Source organism: Pinus tabuliformis, chromosome 3_2 (genome assembly GCF_031772625.1).
Source record: "Pinus tabuliformis cultivar Carrire ecotype Pingquan chromosome 3_2, CPIR1, whole genome shotgun sequence".
NCBI lineage: Eukaryota > Viridiplantae > Streptophyta > Pinopsida > Pinales > Pinaceae > Pinus > Pinus tabuliformis.
This window is the reverse complement of record NC_142302.1, coordinates 511,303,972-511,309,964: the sequence shown is the minus strand read 5'-3', so window position 1 is coordinate 511,309,964 and position 5,993 is coordinate 511,303,972. Positions and strand designations below refer to the sequence as shown.

General features: G+C 34.0%; 1 pseudogene; it reads left to right on the top strand.

Moving 5' to 3' along the window:
- Positions 1-552: 552 nt before the first annotated feature.
- LOC149181568 (ubiquitin-NEDD8-like protein RUB2) lies at positions 553-5,475 on the top strand (annotated as a pseudogene).
- The last annotated feature ends 518 nt before the right edge of the window (positions 5,476-5,993 follow it).

The window sequence follows — 5,993 nt, the reverse complement described above, 5'->3', positions numbered from 1 at the left end:
AATTTTATGTTTTTAATTTTATTTATAATTTAATTGTATTTTTTTTTAAAATAGTCAAAATTTATAGAATTTTTAGGCGTTCACACTCTACTTACTTTAAAAAAAAAAAAAAAAAAACAATAAAGTTCATTACAAAACTGAGTTGAAAATCAATTTTGGTACTTTCTTGCAATCCTATTGGTGGAGCACAATTCTCATGGTTGTGGCCATGCCCTTCCTTGTATAAAGCAAATTTGCATCTATAGAAAAATTCTTTTTCATCGACTCGTGTAAAAACATCTGGGTGTTCTTTAGGGACACAATCGTGGACTTATGATGGTCCTGGGGCAGTCAGGCATCCGGTCGTTGTCAAAATCTTCATTGTCTATGTGTTAAGGGGTTCTTGTTTCTTATCGGATCAAACAACTTATCCTTGTTTAACATCATATGTATCTATTTCGTCCTCGATAATTTTCATTTCACTCCTTAATCTCACCACCATTCAATATGGGTTGGATTCCCCTATCTCGCACAATTTTTTTTTTGGAGGATCAGTGATATTTTCAGGCCAAGATGCAGATTTTTGTGAAGACTTTCAAAGTGAGGATGATCGTCCTCGGTGTTGAAAGCAGCGATACCATTGATAATTGGAATCATGTTGCATCCCAATTAGGAATCTTGTTGTATCCCAATTAGGTTTATGTTTTCTTTTTTTGGTTGTTTGATGCGAGAGGGGTTTTGTATGACAGAATTGTAGAACTTAGTTTTTGTTTTCGATTTTTTTGGTTACATGTGGGGTTTTGCTTTTACTGATAACTTTTGGTTATGAATGGATTCTTTTATGATTTTCTTTCTGGTCTCTGTGGTTTTGTTCTGGGCATTCATGTCGTGTTGTTGCCATTTTATTTTATTTATTGCGGGTTTTTGTTGTGTCATGTGAGCTTTGTGTATACATACTTTTCCTTAACATCTGATCCAAGGGGAATACGGCTTTATTATTTTTTTAGATTCCGCAATTCTATATTGTCAGTGATTGCGCTCTTAACCATTGGGCATTCTATCATGCATTTTTTGTTATTTTTTTTTACTTGTGTTAATGAAATTAGATGCTATTTGTGTAAATTTTTTTACTTTTACTTCTATAAAATGCCTCTCATGTAATGATTAGCCACCATATATACAGAGGTGAGATACCTTTCATATATGCATTGATCATCCGCCATCTCTTCGGTAATGAGATGCTACCTATATTATACACCTACGTACTCACCTGGACTTAACTCCGTGTAGGTTGTGTGTCTACCACTTCTTTGGTATATCTTTGAACCCTGGTGAAGGATATAACAGCTCCCCACATTCCCCCACTCTGCCGACCTCTTCAATCTGGCAAGTCTTAATCAAAATACAATCGTATTCATCTCCCGGTATCATAAGTTTGAGCCATATCCCTTACCCTCTCGCGAGAAACTTCTAACTCCTCACTGTTACTCCCGAGCCTGTCAGGCATACCAAAATTTGATTATCTGGTATTGGTACTTACTAATACTCGTTAAAATCATTGTGGATTTTTACTGCTTGTATAGTGCTTGCCGATAGCCTTTTGAATCTTTGCAGATTTTCAACCATATGTAAAGTAGTCATTGACAGTCTTTTAAATCGTTGTGCATTTTTGTAATATCTATGGTGTATCGTACTTGCTGATAGTCATTTAAACTATTGATGAGTTTTAAGGTTTTGCGTAGTATTTGAAGTTTAAGCACTATCTATACAGAGTGTTTTCTTTCTGTTGTAAAATGCAATTGCACTTGAGCTTTAACTAGGTGTGTTATTTGGTTGTTGTGACAGTATAAGGAGGGTATCCCTCCACATGAGCAGCCATTAATATTTGGCGGAAAATAGCTAGAAGATGGGTTCACTCTCACTCTAGCTGACTATAATACGGAAAACCACTCAACCCTTCACTTTCTTTTGCGGTAAGGGGAGGCATTTCCATCAAGCTCAAAACCCTTACAGGAAAGGAAGTGGAGATAGATATTGAACCCAACCATACAGTTGACCAAATTAAGTAGCCAGTTGAGGAAAAGGAAGGAATATGACGTATACAGCAAAGGTATGCAATACTCCTAGATCCATGTGCAAATATATTTGTGTGCCTTTTATAACATAATTTAGTTCTTTTATAGTATGATTTCATCTATTTGGGTGTTTTCTGTAATATAATTTAGTTATTTTATAGTATGATTTCATTGTGCAAGTGACTCTATATTAGTGTAAGTCAAGCATATGTGTGTTCATAGAGGCTAGACCATAACCAGTTAGAATTGAGTTTTTCAGGCTCAAACCACATTTGCATTATCATCGACTTTTAGGCCACATTTGTTTTATCATCAAGATTTAGGATTTCTTTCAAAATTTTGTATTTATTTGTGTTTTTAAGTAGCTTCTATGATTTTCTTCAAAATTCTGTATTTATTTGGGTTTTTAAATAGCTAGTCTGTTTCATGATTCTGTAATGTAAAGAATATCTTTCAATTTTATTTCTTCACCCATTTGGGAGGAAATACATACGCAATAGGTGCAATTTTTGGCCCTTTTTTTTGGGAAGGTCTTAGTGTTTCATGTTTCTGTTACTATATTTTTCTCTGTAACACTTGATCCTTCTAGTTCTCTTGGGAGGTTTGACAGCAACTTGTGTTGTAAGTTGTATCTGCTTTTAGTAGTCCACATAGCAGATTGATTTCTAAGCTAAGAATCTTTTGTGAATTTGAAATTTGCTAGTCAACATGATTAAACTATATATGTTGTGACATTATAAAACTAAAACTAGCAATTGTCCCAAAAGCTACAAAGAGAGGCCCATAGGATTATTAAATTGGAATTGTTGAATTTTTTTAGAACAGTTAATTGGTTTGTGGAAAACCTTGTTTTCTTGGACTAGATCATTGTGCAATTACTTTTCTTTAGATATTTTGTTTATATCTATATTACAATGAACACATTGAATGTCTTATTTCATTTCTGCTATACTTACTAATATCTTTTAAGTGCTTTTTCTTGATCAATTTGATGAAATATTCTATTATCCTTTGGTATATTAGTGTACATTCTAGTAAGTTCAAAGTTCAAATTTGTAATGTAAAACTACGAGACAATATAGATTACCTCCAAGATGGGTATCACCATTTGTAGCCAAAACCTCAAAAAATCCATTGTCAATAGTCAGAATGTTGACATCAAACTTGCCACAGCCAAGATAAAAAACAACAATATTTTTCTCTCCACCCAAGCCATAAGCCATTACTGTAGCTGTAGGTGTTCCTTCATAATAAGAGATACATTCAAGCCAACAATAACACCAACATCCTTCGTTTCTTGGCGCTGTGCATCACTAAAATAAGTTGCCCAAGCCCAGAAGTTAATAGTCAAAATGCAGTCAACAATTGGTTAGCCACAACCTCATAAAAAAAAAGTTGAAAAGAAAGCATACTAGTCACCACACCATCCTTTATAGTCTTGCTAAGGAATGCTTCTGCAGTCTCTCCATCTCGTACCTGAAACCTATATAAAACAAATGTTTTGATTTAATTGTGCTCATCAAGCAAAAGTTTTAAATCATTTTCTTGAAGTTTGGACAGGGTAGAAATGAAATCTTGATCTCACCCCGACCAAAATGTTGCTCGACCCCTGACTTAACATGCTAATTTCATGACTGGCACCCTTGTGGGTTCAATAAGAAGAGAATTGGACTTGCAATAAATATAATTACCTAATGAATGGGCAAATAAGAGATCAGAGTACTTAATTTCTCCCAATGAGTCTCTTGACATCAAATATGGTTCGTTCTACATTGACTGCGGCCTAGTTTTTGGCAGCCTCACCAATCAACCTCTCATTTTCTGTGAATGCCACCCATGATGGGGTAATACGGTTACCTTGGTCATTGGCAATAATCTCCACATGACCATTCTTGTAAACCCCAAAATAGGAGTAAGTAGTTCCCACGTCTATACCAATCACCGTTCCGAATTTCACAGTTTCTTCCTTCGCAATCGAAGATGCAAGAAGGCATCAGAAAAATTAAATTCCCCATGAAGAGTATCAAAAAATGCCTATATGTTACTAGGGAAAGGATTCCTATATGGTCAAGTTTCTAGCATATATATTTAAACCAATTGTAGGTTTATGGTGGTCAAATTTCTGGCATATATATTATTAGTAGATATTTGCTAAACGGAATAAATTATAAAACTTTGCGTAAGTAGACATCATGACATGAATAACGAGGAAACATTTCAAAAACCTAGCAATCATTCTTCTAGTAGGCCATCTAGATCAAGAAAATGTTGTCATATTAGACTAGATCTTATTTATACTTGGAAAAAATAAAAAGGGCTTCATGTAATCGAAGCAAAGAGATGACTCCTTCCAATTTTAATGCATTCACACGATGTCCAAAAAATGTCCATGCTGTAAAACTACAACACCGCAGAAAAAACATCTACCAAAAACTTAAAATGCAGCTCAATATTCCATCAAAAGAAGCAAGAAAACTTAACAGTCAACCATGAGATCTACAAGGCATCCCTGGTATTCATACATGCTTACAAAAACGCCTTTTCTAAAAAATAACTTAAAAACTAGAAGAAAATATAGGGATCTGAAGGATAATATTTCTACACAATGAAAGGAAGCTCAATGTGTTTGAAAACCTTTGAAAAAATTGTGAATAGATGAGAAAAGATCAAACAAAGCACATTTGTCTGTATGTCTTAATCTACCAAACCTTACCCCAACATCTCAAAAATCACTACCAGAAAGTGTAAATTTAATGAAACCTTACTTTTAGAGGAAACGAGAATGCCTTGCAAAACTCAAAATGCAGCAATAAACAGGGGAAATAATTCTGATCGCTCAAAACAAAGAAGCATAATTTAAACCAAAATGAGGGGAAACAATGGCCTACCCGCAACAATAAAAGCTAGTAGAGTTTTTTTGCATAATAGGGCGAGGTTCAATGCACAACAAAACTTGGATGTGAAAAGAAGGTAACTCAACCGATATTTGGAAAAAGCAGTCAAAGTGTAGTGCATGCTTGCCATATGACACTTCAAATCAACGGTTGAAAGTGTCTTACTTGATCAAATGGAGCAGGGCAAAAGTGTTGACGATTGTTCATGCATGGGAAGGCCTATCAGCCTAAAAATTGTTTACGTGTAAAGTGATTTATAATTGATGTAATTTTGCACTTTATATTGAATTCAAAAGAGATACTTTGTGGAGGCTAAAATATTGAAATGTTGAATGATTTACATAAATAAATTTCTTATCTATATTGAAGGATTGATTTTTTTTAATACTAATTTTTTTTGTTTTGATGGCCATTGCAGGCTCATGTATGTAGGAAAACAAATGAATGATGAAAAGGTACCGAGTGAGTACAACATTGGGGGTGGTTTTGTTCTTCATCTGGTGCTGGCTCTAGGTGGGGGTTGTTAGTGTGATGGATAAGAAATATTTTTTGCCACTGAATATTAAATTCTAAATCATTTTTAACTAAGTGATGAAGATTATGGATGCATTGAGTTCCCTGGAATTGTCCATTCCTAAGGTTTCTAATGTCTTATTCTTCTTAAAATTAACCAATTGGTTTGGGTGGGGGTTGTTAGTCAAATAGATAATAAATATTTTTTGCCACTCAATATTGAATTCTAAACCAGTTTTAACTAAGTGATGAAGATTATGGATGCATTGAGTTACGTGGAATTGTCCATTTTCCCAACAGTTCTAATGTCTTATTCTCCTTAAAATTAACCAATTCAAAATTTGTGGACTTGTTTTTATTTACATTTTGTGTTTATTTTCTTTTTTATGCATATCATTCCTAAACACTTCCGAAGATATAGCTGATATTAATTCCTAAACATTTCTGAAGATATAGCTAATATTAAGTGATTATTGGTTGGAATTATGCTTCTAGGTTGGAATACTTGTGTGGTGAGAGGATTATGTGATAT